Here is a 15026-nt window from a genome sequence, read left to right as displayed (position 1 = left end):
TGGAGAAGCTGCTACCGGCACCCAGACAATCTACTACAAGTGTGCAGTCATCGCCTTGCTTTGGCAGTTGGGACCAGTCCAGGCGTTGATAAGTATAATTGGGAAGGGCTTGCATATTGTAGTGTGAATTCAGCTTTAGATTTAGTAATAAAGCCTTGTATAAACTGAACTGCTCTCAGTGTGTGTGTGTCTATTTTATTTTGGTAGCTCAAACACTGTGACCAATCTAAAATGAAGAAAATGAGAGGTATAAGTTTACCCAAAACAGTGATGGTGCTCGACCTTCTGCTGCTAAACCAGTCAGACTGTGGTCTTTCCATGAGGAAGTCCAGAATCCAGTTACAGAAAGGGGTATCGAGTCCCAGTGAGGACAGCTTCCCTACTCGTCTCTGGGGTCTGGTTGCATTAAACACTGAGCTGAAGTCAAAGAACAGCAGCCTGGCTTCTGAGGCACCGTTATCTTGTAACTGTAGTGTTTTGTTTCTTATAATTCTGGAGAATTTTTACATTTATTTTCTCCAACTTCTCTCATTCTCACCTTGGAGTCACAGGAGATTGCAGAAGCTGGAATTTGGAGCAAAACTTAAGCTGCTGGAGACACCATCTTTTGAGGGGAAAGGGATAGTTGTATGTTTTGAGTTGTGATCTTCCATTGAGATGTCAAGCTCTGATGAAGGGTCTTGACCTAAAAATGTTGATGACTCCCTTCCCTTCTCAGATGTCGCCTGACCTGCTGAGTTCCTCCAACAGCTCTTGGTTTTTTTTTGTTGCACATTCCCATATTAACTAGATGATTCTGAAAACACCTGAATTCTTGTTCTGAACTCACTAGAAGATATTTGGTCCAGCCAGTACAACAGATAATAGATCAGAAAATGTAATGCAAAACAAGTCCTTAGACCTGAAAAAATGTTATGAAGACGGTTGGAAGGACATGACTGTACTGGAGAAGGTGGAGAGGAGATTTATCAGGATGTTGCCTTGGGTTTCAGTTATAGGGAGAGAATGTTTTGTTTTCCTTGGAATGGACAAGGCTGAGTGAGTGGTGGGGAGGGATGGTTCTGACAGTAGTGTACAAAATTATAAAGTGATAGATAGGATGAATAGTTAAAAAACTTTTCCCCATGTGTGGTTTACTTATTTGTCCTATTTTCTGTTTTACTGACTGTGACGCAGTAAGTGGCCTTCCTTTCAATTGGTAGAATAGCCTCTCCGCTTGAATTGCTCATTGATGCCACAGATTCTATGTCAAGGTTGCTGAATTCCAATAGATGCCGGAAGGTTTCATTGTTGCTAAACCAAGCAAAGTACCTGTAGTACTAAGCCCTTTTTAAGTGAATAGCAAAATCTTTTAGTTGACAATAGTCACAAAACCTTTGGTAAGCAACTGCTGAGAAGAGAATTAATTGACAGGTGCAAGTGAAAGGCTGATTTTTTTTTGGAAGCAAACAGCTTTGGGACCAGCAAAAACCCCACAGGTGTGCTGGATATTGCATTCAATTTAGTAATGAATTTAATGAAAACAAAACATCTAAAATTAAATATTTCTATCTTTTATTTTGTATTTTAAAAAGGAACAGTGATTTCTTGATTCATAGCAATTATTTCTAATTCCAACTTTACATGCCTGCATATTTATTATCATCTTTCTGTTTAATGATGGCATGTGAAACTTGGTGAAGAAGTGCTTCAGATAAATATGATTCTCAAGGAAGAGTGACTTCATTTCTTGTTTCAGTTAATGAACACTTTATTTTCATGCACATATGTTGATGTTCAATGATAGGTGATGTCTGTGGCAAGCAGAAGCAAGTTCTAAAGTATATATATAAAAAAAAACTCAGTAAGCACAATTATTTGTTGCATTTGATTTTTACACTTGTTTTAATGAATGAACGTAGTTTTAGCAATGTGGTCTTTAATAATGTAATTATTTCACCCTGCAAACTTATGCATATTGAGACTTGTGCATGGGTTTGCTGGATGGGAAAGGATTTCTGTACTTGTACTTTTTATAATGCTAAATGAATTTTTTTATTAAATTGTTCTGGAAAAAAAAACAAATGTCGGAAAAGAAAAAAATAAAATCAATTGTTCAAATAGCTTGTAGTAAATAAATAAGTGCAATATATGTCAAAGTCAAATCATTCCCTTTGTACAAATATCTAGGATTTACAATTTTTCTCAGCTTTACTCTATCATGCAAAATGTAGTACAATATGAATTATCGGGCACAATGTAATCTGGTTAATGTCTACCAAGCTAAAATTCTGACAAGCAAAGATCAAAGTTCTAATATGGATTGATGTGCTGCATCAAGGAATCACAAAAAGATGTGCTGTGAATATGGAACAAGGAATAATAAAGTTATGTACCATCCTTGCTTGGAAATGTATTGGTATTCCTTCAATGTCATTGTATCTAGGTCTTGAAACTCCCAACGACACTGTGGGGGTACCTTCACCAGAAGGACTGCGGCTGTTCATGAAGACTCAGTTCCTCAAAGACATTTAGGTAATGGGCAATAAATTCTAGCTTTGCCAGAAAAATTTAGATACTGAAAATTTCCTAAATATTGTCAACACATCTTTAATGTTGGTTAAAAAATTGCGGTGAAAAAAAATCAGATTAATTCATCATGAAGATCTTAGGAACGTGTGACAGAGAAGATGTGCACTTTGGCTTCTGATTCTCCAAAAAATGCTGGATGATTTGCTCTGCTCTCTTTTTTTAGTTTCATGAACTTAAAAAAAAACCTCTTAACCGAAGATATTGACTGGTATGCTAAGAACTTCAAATTTTTTCTGCTTTTAATTCAGATTTCTAAGGTGTGATTTATTTTGCTCTCATCTGTTGCTTCATAAAAGACACATTTCCTTCATTACCCAACTTTACCTTATGAGGCTGTACAATGAGGTTGGAAAGTTTGATATTGTCTACCAAGGAAGTGAATATCCATCGGCAAGAAGAGCAGTGTTAAAGAATAGTTTGGCATGTCAGTTAATAAATACTGTTAGCCTCATTGTAAATTTAACAAATGGCTATCCTACAGTTCTGACTATACCTTTCAATTTGCAATGCATTTTTCACTTGATTTCCGAAAACATTTCAGAATGTTGCAGGATGCGGCAATGATGTAAAATAGTGAACGTGTGTTTGTTGAATATATTCAATGAGAAGAAGAGATTTGCTTTGACATTTTCTGGCATATCCCATGTTGCATTGGGGAGTTCTGATGTGGTAAACCTTGAATACCTCATTGTTCATTACCCTGATCTTTAAATTAGATTACTAAAACTCTTCTTCAACGACTGTCGCATCAACAGTAATTTTTTTAATTACATAAAGGCCATGCTTTCTGAAGATGCATATACAAAATTTTTCCTGCAGGTGCTTACCATTATGTTGACAACAAATTCTGATTGAAAATAGCAGGAACTAAGCTTAGCTCAATTAAATTGAATCCTATGTTAATCCACCATAAAAACATCTAATTTTGATACATATTTCTGAATAAGTACCATGTCAAAACATTTGATGTAATTTTATGAGCATATGCTGAGCACCATCAAATATATAATCTGTTGCACATTAATGGTCCAAAAATTGATGACAGTTATTTACTTTACCAATTTTCTGCTCTCTCTTCCTGCAAGTGACTTAGCTGATATGTGACCCTGATCTTTCCAGAAGAACATTGGTAATTAAAGTCAGAACTTTGAATACAAATTGATTTTAGCTTTCTTCATTCTAATTATTGTCCCTGCTGCAGACTATTAGTGAGATTGAACTCCTGCTTTGCTTGGTCTTTACAGTTCAGCTACTTAAAGTTCACAGAGCTAATAGTAGAGCTTCTATTTTGAAATAATTGAGACATATTTGTATTGTTGGGTTAAAAAGTGGTAGCACAAATGCAGAACATCTCATATTGAAGTTACAGTTTTGTTCAGGTACTCACTGTTAATACGTGGTAAAATAACAATTGAAATCAAGAAGTCAATTCCAGTTTTCAGACAGTTAACCTGAGAACAAAATACATTATAGTGAGGAGAAATAATTGTTTTGAAACCTATATAGAATTGCATAATTAAACTGTATGTATGATTTTAACTGTTTATAATTATGCCACGCTCGAACCATGTTTAAAGGCTGCTTCAAAATCAATGATTTAGTCATTCATCATGGTTAATGACTATGGATATATATTTTGGTTGATTTGAACTCCACGACTTAAGTTGGAGAAAGCGATCTAGAATAAGCACAAAGATGTGTTTCATAATTAAGTTATGATAACATTGATATTGTTCCTTTCAATGCCACATCTGGAGGTGTTGTTATTGGTCATGACTGAGCAGTTAGGGATGGTTGAAGACTTTGGGCCAGGAAGCAAAGACATGCTTATCGGCAAAGAGCCCTTCCTCCGAAAGTTTTCAGAGTCCTTCAAAGTTCAAATTTATTTTCAGAGTACATACATGACATCATCTACTACCTTGATATTCTTTTACCTGCAGGCCAGGCAGAATTTCTATTTATCAGTAGTGTAAAAATTACTCAAGAAAATATATGTACACAAAAGAGAGAAATGTAAATAAATTGTGCAATACAAAAGAAAAAATATTCAGTAATAAATAATGTGCAAAGTAAAAGAACTTAAACGAGCCTCTGATTGAGTTTGTTGTTTAGGAGATGGTGGAGGGGTAGCAATTGTTTCTGAATCGGGTAGTATAAATCTTAAATTTAAAATTTAAATTAAATTTTAGACAAAAGGCCATTTCTGCCCATGAGTACATACATCCAATTAACCTACACCCCTGGTGCGTTTTGAACGGTGGGAGGAAACCGGAACCTCTGGGGAAAACCCACAGGGAAATGTACAAACTCCTTACAGACAGCACGGGATTCAAACCCCAATCCTGATCACTGGCACTGTAATGGGGTTGTGCTAACCACTAGGCCAACCGTGCCACCCACATCTGTACCTCCTTCCTGGTAATTAAAGTCAGAATTTTGAATACTAATTGATTTGGAGCAGGGAGAACAGAGGATGTTTTGGGTAGTGAATCCTTGATTGCTGCTGCTCTCTGACGCATGGTGGGGGAAATTGTGCTTTCAATCTACTGAGTTGTGTCAACTACTTTTTGCAGGGCTTTCTGATTATTTATTGGAGCCTCCATATCAGGCAGCTGGTCAGCACAATTTCCACTATACATCTGTAGAAGTTTGCCAAGGTTTCCGATAACATACAAAACCTGTTCAAGCTCTTGAGGAAGGTGCTAACTTCATTGTGCTTTCTTTATGCTGACATTAGTGTGTTGGGTCCAGGAAAGGTCTTCAGAAATTGTGACTCCCAGCAATTTAAATTTGCTCACTCTCTCCAGGTCTGGACTCCCAATGATCACTGGATGGTATGCCTCTGGTTTGCCCTTCCTATAGTCCACAATCAGCTTCTTGCTTTTGGTCATTGTGTGCAAGCTTGGATCAAATTTTTTAACTAATGCACCAGCAGATGTAGGTTTTCCAAGCATGTCATCTCTGAGACTCTCTCATAGTTAGATTAATATCTTCATAGAGAACAAGGACATATTGACTCAGCTTACAGGATCTTTCCAGGCAGCTTCAGGTGAGCAACAGAGAGGTCCCCAATGAATGTTTTCATCAAATTTAATTTTAGTGAAGAACCTGTGGCATCTCAGTGCTCCATGTTCATGTAGGTGGCTGTTGACAACATTCTTGGCCACAGATAATTCCATAAAGACTCTTGACATCAAGAAATATTTTGACTTGTTCAATGTGAAATTTCTCATCCAATCTAAGAAGAATTCCATGATAGTGAAAGCCGTGTTTTCTGGATGGACGTGTTACACCATCATCCTCAAAGAGGAAGGTACCTCTGGGTATTTTCAATGAAAAATATGCATCCTGAGAGGCAAGAGAGTACACTCAGGATTCAGATTGCTCACAGCTGTGCACTCTTCAGTCAGAAAGCTGAGCATTGACCGAATGAAAAAGGTGTAAATAGCAGGATAGAAATGAAAATACTATTTATATCCTGAAGGTAAGATTCTAGTGCCAGGGGTTGCGCTGCTGTGCACATCAAGCTGATGTGGAGATTTTGTCATTGTGTGCATGTGCTGTAGAATTTTTAAACTAAAGACAGCAGCCAGTAATGAAGGAAGAGCAGAAGGAGACATAGAGCTTCAATGTCTTGAGGAAATGCATGAAGATCTGCAGGAGCAAGAGGATGCAAAGAAAGGTGGTTACGGGTGGATGTTCTTTGTCAACATCCACAACTGAGCTTGCAACTGGGAACGAGAGAAACATCCATGGGCAGGCAATGAATAATTTCCTCATGGATGCATTTTCTGAGGAGGCTGCAAAGTCATCATCTCCTGAGCAAGCAAATTGACCATCTCCACACCAAACATTACCACTGGCGTAGTACAGCAAATCAACTAGTGGAGGTCCAATGATGCATCTTCGCTGGTCTACCTTCATTAATAGCAACATCTGAATAAATAAATCTCTGTCCTGATTACTAAATTGCTTGCTGCAGAACCTTGCTTAAAATTCTTAAGAGTGCTGCAGAAAGTAGACTTTCTTGTGAGGACTTTAAAATATCTTTTTGATGATGTGATATTTCATCTCATTTCTGGAAGAAACTATATAGTTATTTCTTGCCATCCTCTTTAAGTGAGTTGAACATCTCTCTGGTCCTCGTGAAACATAGGATCTCTCTTCTGGCATGAATCTGGCTGATCAAGCATTATGTCCATTTGAGTGAACGTAGGCAAAACGCACACATACTTAAGAAACTCTGTAGGTCACACAGCATCCATAGGAAGCAAATGGTAGCCAATGTTTCTGGCCTCAGCCCTTTTTCGGGCATATAACAAAGGGGGTCATGCCTGAAACATTGGTTACCCTTCAATTCCTATGGATGGTGCATGACTTGCAAAGTTTCTCCACCATGTTTGTGTCTTGTACTCACCACAGCATCTTTTTAGTTTAATTGAATGAAGAGAGGAACGGTTTCCATTTCTTCTGCAATTTCATCTCCTCCATGGGAACTGAAGAAAAGCTTGCTGCTCCTACTGGGTAAGGGAAGTGGGCCTTTAAAGGCAAATGACTTTATTTATTTGCTGCTCACCAAAGTATTGTGTATTCTGCTAACTAAGAGAAATCTCATCAGGAATTGTGTGCATCTTGCTTTAACATGAGCTATTGGATATAAACTGTTTGATTATTTGGACAATTTCATTATTTCATTTTTTCTTTGCAGGGGAGCCCATGAAGCTCAAGTGCTATATTAGTGCATCAAAAATGTAATTTATAGCCACTAGCTTTTCTTCTTTTTGAAATCCCTGTTTCACATATAAACATTAGTAACTATGTTTCTCCTTCAAAATTATGCACTTCCTTTTTGGAAGAGTTTGAAGTATTTTGTTTGTCCAAAATTCTGAATCTTTTTCCACATCCGAGCTAACTGTCTTAATTTTATTTTCAATATGATGCCGGGAAGTGGCGACATGTTAGCAGTGGAGCAGGAAAACTTGCACCTACTAAGATACTTGAGTTTTAATTCCCTGTTTATAATTTTCTTGACTTAAATGTACATCCCCACCTTGTTCTGAAATGTACAACTATTCTCAATTTATCAAGACATTCCATAATATTTTAACTCCAACTAAATCTCCCCTTAATCCATTGTCAGCAAAAAGAAAATGTACATGAATACATTCCATAAAGCCTGTTCAAAGTCAGATGATCAACTTGAACATGATACCTTTGTACTAAGACCATAAACCATTGTACAATTTTATCCTTCCATTTTATACAATTCCTTTCACTCTGCATTTTCTTCCTGCTTTATGACGTAAACACATTTATCAAAATAATGGTGTAAGTAGTAAGTTTGTGTTTTCAGGAACTTTTCACTTTCTTCATGCTGGCTATCTTTTGCTAAGTTTTGATTTCTGTACAAGTGACTGTCATTTGTCATTTTGATATCTAGTTCTTTGTTTGTTTACATGTATACACTCTACAGTTCTTTGCACTACCAGTAAGTGGTAATTCTGCTTCGCCCACAGAAAAAAAGAATCTCAGGGTTGTATGTGATGTCATGTATGTCCTCTGACAATAAATCTAAATCTGAATTCTTCTATTTTCTCCAACCAGTGCTCTGACACAGTCCGTTTGGTTGTGTAACTTGATAACTTTGAGTGATGACTTTCTATTTAATGCCTTTCATCTATTATCTTGTCTAATATCCCTATTCCTCCCCCTTCCTGATTTCATTGTTAACTCCAATCTCATTACTGAGGATGCAAAGTATATGTACCTTAGAATCCCTGCTATGCCCTCTGCTTCCACTGTAGGTTTCCCTTTTTGTCTTTAATTATCCCCACAATTCTTTCAACAACCTTTTTACATTTTTTTGAAATCAAAGTTTTCCAAATTTGTTCTCTGATGAACTTTTCTCATTTCGATTAATTTAAATACTTCTCTGGATTCAATCTGGTTTTTGACCTTGTTCTGAGCATAACTTTTATCACACATTGCAACAAAGTAATGGCTCCTTTTCTATTCCTTAACTGTAGCCAAGTTAGTTTAGTCCAATGGTTTTCAACCCCCTCTCACATTCCACCTTAATTAATCAATTAATTAACTAATTAATTAATGTGATTAGTAAGGGATTGCCTAAGGTAATATGTGGATGGAAATTAAAAAGTTTGAAAATCATTGTTTTAATCGTACCTCATTGACTTGTTATGTGCAGTTTTCATAGCTCCAAAGGAAATGGGCAAATGACAATTTTTCTTAAGCAAAATATTTCAGCAACTATTGGGTCGACAGCAGTGGTTCTCAACCTCTTCTTCCCACTCACATACCACCTTAAGCAATCCCTTACTAATTACAGAGCCCCAATGGCATAGGGATTACTTAAAGTGGTATTTGAGTTTGTGGGGGGCAGATTGAAAACCATTGGTTTAGTCTTTGAGACACTTTCTATATTGCTTCTGTATAATATTCCAATTAATACAACCCAGTTCACCAGTCTTTTCTCCTTTTCTGCCCTTCACGACTATATTGTAAGCAGGAATATTACCCACTCTGCAAATGTTGCACCCAGGACCCCATTAATCATCAACTTTGTTTATGAATGATTCATACTCTATATAATATGAAATGTAAAAGTTAAATGTAGATGCTGAGTGAAGATTGGAGTTTCATTTGCAATTTTATAGTCTTGCACTCTTTTGATGGAAATTGGTCAATTTGGCAAATTAATCTATAAATGCTGTTACAATAAAGTGAGAATGGAGATTGATGGCATCAGGTCCCTTGTGTAATGTCAGTACAATCAGATTGTGAAACTAGAAGCTTGCTTTTCAGATATTGCTTAGTCCAAATGTCATCCTAGTTAATAGAATTTCAATATTGGATTGCTTGAGGACAGTTATATTGGATACCATAACTGGTGAGGATGATTAGGATATACTCTTCTGATTATTAAATCGTGTTGAATGATTTGTTTTGAACAAATCTGATTCTAATTTTCACATTTATATCAGGGCTAATACATTTTCTGCCATACAAGTGGCTAGAAGTTCCACTGAACCCAAATGTGTGCTCTGGAAATGTGGCAGCCAATTATCTTCCATTTATTGTTTTTGTTTTACAAAATTCAGTTTCACCAGAGCCTGGTATCAATAGGTCGTCGTATGTGGGGAAAGTGGGGGATAAGGAGGATAAGCAGTGATGGGTAGTCATTGGTCTGAGGTTGGGGTTTTTTTGGATTGGGTTGGGGTGATGATTGATGTTTAGTGATGGCAGCTTTTATGAAAGGCAGAACAAAATCAGAGCCCTACAGAAATGGATAGTCTGGACGGTGGGACACAATCGGAGCCCTGAGGTGATGAATAGTCAGAGGGTGGAGGAGACTGGCAGCGATGGATGGGAGCTTGATTAAGGGAAGATAAATATCACACTGGAAATCTAGCTGGACAGTTCAAGTTATTGTAGATAGGAAGAAGAGTGCATAGGGCTGGATTTACAGTAGATTGGCAATGGGATGGGAAATTGGAGCAGGCCCTCAGAGAATTCAAGGTTGTTTTGGCGTGGGGGTAGCAGTAGATTAAGAGGAAGTGGTGTTGTTCAGTACGGTGCAGGCAGGATGCCCAATGGGTGAAAGGTATGTGAGCAGGAATTACATGATGTGATACTGGAATCACATTTCACTTCAGAAATGATTTCAATTTCATAATATTGAGGAAAAGTCTGATACTATTAAATTTCTCAGTTATTTTTGTGACGGGAATTTGCTATTGCTTTTCGAGAAATGTATTGGAAACTTTATTCAGACAGCATCTTGATGACAGTGGGAGGAAAGCAGCTTCAGGAAAAGTCGTGGCTTAATGTCAAAAAACGCAGTTTTTGTACCTGAAAATAAACTTTGAATAATACTTACTTGAAATGGACCAATATTTGATTTCTTTAAATTTAATTCAACCCTAAAAGAAAAGTAACAGAAATACATATTACTTTTATAAAAAGTTCAGTTTGATGTTAAACTGATACCTCATCACTGGTGTTATGAAGCAACAAAAGAGATTAAAGAAAGGGGAACGTGAGATCTTGTACATGTATCTATTAAATACATCTAAGATTTTGAGTCTAGCGCAAGGTCATGTCTTTTGAAATCTCTTGTACATAGACACACACAATCATTTCAATGTTTCTTGATTTACTGGCTAGTTGATAATAGGAATTAATTAACTAATGGCCATTAAATGGTCAGAAGTATTTAACTCTTGTGAAATTTGTCATTGCTTTACAAATGCATGGCATGTATATTACCAGGCTCCTGAAAGCCTGGATATGAGTTGTAGTCTTGCTGTATGTAGGTGTAGATTGCTTTATTATCTGAAAAATTTGAAACAAAATTAAAAATTGCATAATTCTCATTCCTAAAGTCTAAATAATCTATCAATTTTAGCCTGTTTATTAAAATGATGAGTTTTCAACAATCTGGTTTTTTTTATAAACTTTATTTAAAATTTTATGACATGAATAAAATAAAAATTACATTTAAAGAAATAATAAAAAATAATATAATAAAAATTAGAATACTACATCATTAAACTACACAAATTAACCCCCCCAATAATTATAACACAACATTAATCATCTAATTTAAAATTAGTCCAACCCTCCCCCCAAAATAAAGAGTGAAGAATTAATTAACAATATTGTAAATGAAATAGAAAAAAACCCACTTACAAAAAAAAGGATAAAACTTAACAACAAAAAAAATTACTAACAACAAAAAAAATATCAATACTAAAATAATACCCTTAAACATATATTTAAATCAAACATAATACATGTATTTAACAAATGAAATCCACTTTAAAATTAAGTTCAAATATTAAAATCATATATCAACCACATATCTGTTCTACAAAAATCATAATTAATAATACATAAATACAGAATTTCCATTAATACCAAGTTTCCTTTATAATTCATCGAGAGAACAAAAACATCCCTTAGAAAAACAATCAGAAACTTTTTATTCCCTTCCCCTCCCCTTATATGAAAAAAGAAAAAAGTTCAAACTCTTATAAAATTTTCCATATTCTTCATTTATAACATCTTCAAAATTCTCTATCGAAATTAACTTAATTTTATGAAACTCTTCTCCCTCAATGTATTTGTACTTAATTTTCTTCTTTTTCTTCTTATCACCTTTCCCCTCATCTTCCTCTTCATCTAATTCAACATCCTCAATTTTTGACATTATCTTCTGTGACATCATCCTCTTAAAAAAGAAAGAAAAAAGAGAAAAAAAAACCCAAAAAAGGAGAGAAAAAACCTCCTAATTCCCTCTCAATTACAATCAGAAAACAAAAAGAGTTTAAAAAATTATTTATTTAAAAAAAAATAATAGAAAAAAACCTTCACTTCTTAACCCAAAAATTAAAAAGAAAAAAAAAACAGGTCGGAGGTCACAACTACCTCCTCCTGTTTAAACTGCCCAAAGCGGTAACTCCCCCAAAATATTGGGTGTGAGATAACTCACAGGTAGCTGATAACTTCTGGAAACTAGTGCCCACCCAGTTCCCTCTCCCAACTCCCATTTCATTAAACTATCATCATTATTTAAACTATTTAAACTCTTCTCAAAAAAAAGATAAAAGATTTATTTTTTTAAATCAACGTTACCACTTTGGTCACCATTGCTTCCATTTCTTTTAAAAAACTGGATCCCACCATACATCTCTACTCTCTTTGGAGACCTTGAAGGACTACATTGTTCCTGAAACTGCATGATTGGTAGAGACTGAGCAAAGTCCATAACCTCTTTAGGATTGTCAAAGAATTTTGGCTAATTTCCATCCTAAAAAATCTTCAGTACCGCAGAATACCTGAATGTTGCCTTATGTCTTTTTTTCCACAACCGTTCTTTCACAGAATTAAATTTGTGTCGTTGAAACATAATTTCTTGACTCAAATCTTGATAGAAGAAAACAGGATTATTCTGAACCATCAAAGGAGATCTATTTTGCTGGGCATTTCTAATAGCCGTACGTAAAATTGTCTCTCTGTCACAATAGTTTAAACAACGGATCAAAACAGATCTTGGATTCTGTCCTGAAAAAGATCTTCTTCTTAAAACTCTATAAGCACGTTCCAGTATTAAACCTTCAGGGAATTTATCCTGTCCTAACACTCGCGGAATCCATTCAGTAAAAAATTTTTTTGGATCTGATCCTTCTATGCCTTCTGGCAAACCAACAATTTTCACGTTGTTCCGTCTAGATTGATTCTCCAAATAATCAACCTTTTTTGCTAAATTTTTATTTTGGATTTGCAATGTTTCAATTATTCTATTTTCATCTTGCAGTTGATCCTGTGCATCGACTAAACCTTGTTCACACATTTCAAATCTTTCAATGGTTTCAAGCTTAAAAGCTCCATTAATGACTTCCGCCATCGCATTAATCTTGGAAATAAACAGGTTCACAAAATTAGCTAAGTGACTCGATACAGAATATATCTTATCTTCAAGATCCTTAACAGACATTTCAACAGAAGTAGATTCAGGCATAATGGGGTCTTGCTGTTCCTTAGAGACCACGGGATCTTCTATCCCTTCCCTTAATTTAGTATCTTTTCTAGCAGTTTGACTTTGTATAAAAATCCCTCTCAAAGTCCCCCAGCAATGCCAGGAGACTGAAGATCAGGGTTATCTTTAAGCCAAATCTCTTTAATCATCTTCACTGAATCGATGTCTGGAAAAACCATTGTAATTGAAGATGCATTTTGCAGCGCCACCACTGTAGCAGTCGAATGACAACTCTTTAACTCTCCAGCTGGTGGCGCCCCAGCTGATTCAACTGTCAAAGCCTTAGCAACAACACCTGCAGTGGCCACCATGCAAAACACTGGCACCCGTCCAGTCCCTTGTTCTGAAAGCTGTTGAGTGCAACCTTCAGAGAGCCTCACCGGCTTAAAACGAAGCTTCAGTGCCGAACTCTGCACGTCCTCCTCTGGATCCATTCTACGCTGAGTCCTGGCTTCTTGTAAACAAGTAGGCTCAGACAATTTCGGAAAATGTAGTTTTTTAAACAGTCTGTTGATATTTTCTTTTACCCTTTTTTTTGCATATAAACCATTAGGCACTAATCCAACACCTCTTATTATTTATAAACTTTTAAAAGAACTTTAACGGGCACTTAAAGACAAAACAATAAATCAGAGTCAGGAGAGATCTGGAAGGCACGTCTGTTCCCTACGCCATCTTGCCACGCCCCAACAATCTGTTTTCTTAACTGTAGTCTTACTCTGCTTAGTTCATTTTCACCTCTTATCTTGAATAAGCTGTTGTCCATGCTATTTAAGAAATTTTTTACTAACTGATATTGCTCATAGTTCTTGTTCCTTGGATATGTCCATGTTTGTATTTCTGCTTTTTCTACCCATGCCATAAAATCCATTCACACAAGTTATCACCATCTCTAACCTCTCTTTGCTCTATAAAGTCCTTTATATCACTATTTTCCGCAATTTCATCTGTGGTTTACTCGAATCAAGTGTCCAACCTTGCCACAACACAAAAATACCTGTAGTCAAAGTGACATAAGAAACAAAAATAAGTTTATGGCTACCAACACTGCTCTCCCTCTAAAGAAGATATTGACTAGTCCTGTGCTTCAGGTCCACTTTCCAGCCTGATGCCCAAAGCCTCATAGGCTGATGTTTTAGAACTTGTATTTGTGTGTCATTTTCCTGCTTGGCATTGAATCTCCAAAAAAAAAAATTAAAAAAAAAATTCTGGATTCTATTCTTTGTGCACATTCCTGATATTCCAGCCACTGCGGAATTAGTACCAGTAAGAAAATAGTGTTGGAAAAATTACTGTCGTTGGTAACCAATAAATCCATAGGGGCATGATAACCTGCGACCCAGGGTACTAAAGGATGTGGCTGTAAATTAGTGGATGCATTTCACAATTTTATCAATTATGGAATAGGTCTTGAAGATGGCAAATGTGACCCACAATTAAAAAAAAAGAAAACTTATGAACTACAGACCAACTTGTCTGATAACAGCAATGGACAGAATATCAGAGGCCATTCTATGGAATGAGATCGCAAAACACTGAAAATATCGAGCGGCTTAAACATAAAATCAACATGGATTTCTGAAAAAGAAATAGTCTTTGACAAAGCTATAGGAGTTTTTTAAAATATATTTTGAAGATGCAACTTGCAGAGGAGATCAGGGAAATCCAGTAGATGTGGTACACTTGAATTTTTCAAGTGTTGATTTTATGTTTAAGCCGCTCGATATTTTCAGTGTTTTGTATGCAAAATTAAAATAATTAGTATTCAGGTAGTATAATGAAATTATTTTGACAGACAGGAAGCTCCGTCAATTCTGAGTCGTATTTCTTTTAGGATGTCACGTAGTGGCTAGTGCTTGGTTCTCAATGATTCATAATGCTTATCAGTTATTTGGAT

At 35.9% G+C, this 15026-nt stretch overlaps 1 long non-coding RNA gene across 1 annotated transcript; it reads right to left on the bottom strand.

The window, feature by feature from the left end:
- Nucleotides 1-1591: 1591 nt before the first annotated feature.
- Nucleotides 1592-13804, bottom strand: LOC138737493 (uncharacterized). Its single transcript, XR_011340975.1, has 4 exons — nt 13510-13804; nt 10469-10511; nt 3959-4022; nt 1592-1815 (listed from the first exon to the last, which is right to left on the bottom strand). It is a non-coding gene; the product is annotated as an uncharacterized lncRNA (long non-coding RNA).
- Between the last annotated feature and the right edge of the window lie 1222 nt (nt 13805-15026).

Source organism: Narcine bancroftii, chromosome 6, assembly GCF_036971445.1.
Source record: "Narcine bancroftii isolate sNarBan1 chromosome 6, sNarBan1.hap1, whole genome shotgun sequence".
Taxonomy (NCBI): Eukaryota; Metazoa; Chordata; class Chondrichthyes; order Torpediniformes; family Narcinidae; genus Narcine; species Narcine bancroftii.
This window is presented reverse-complemented; position numbering and strand designations above follow the sequence as displayed.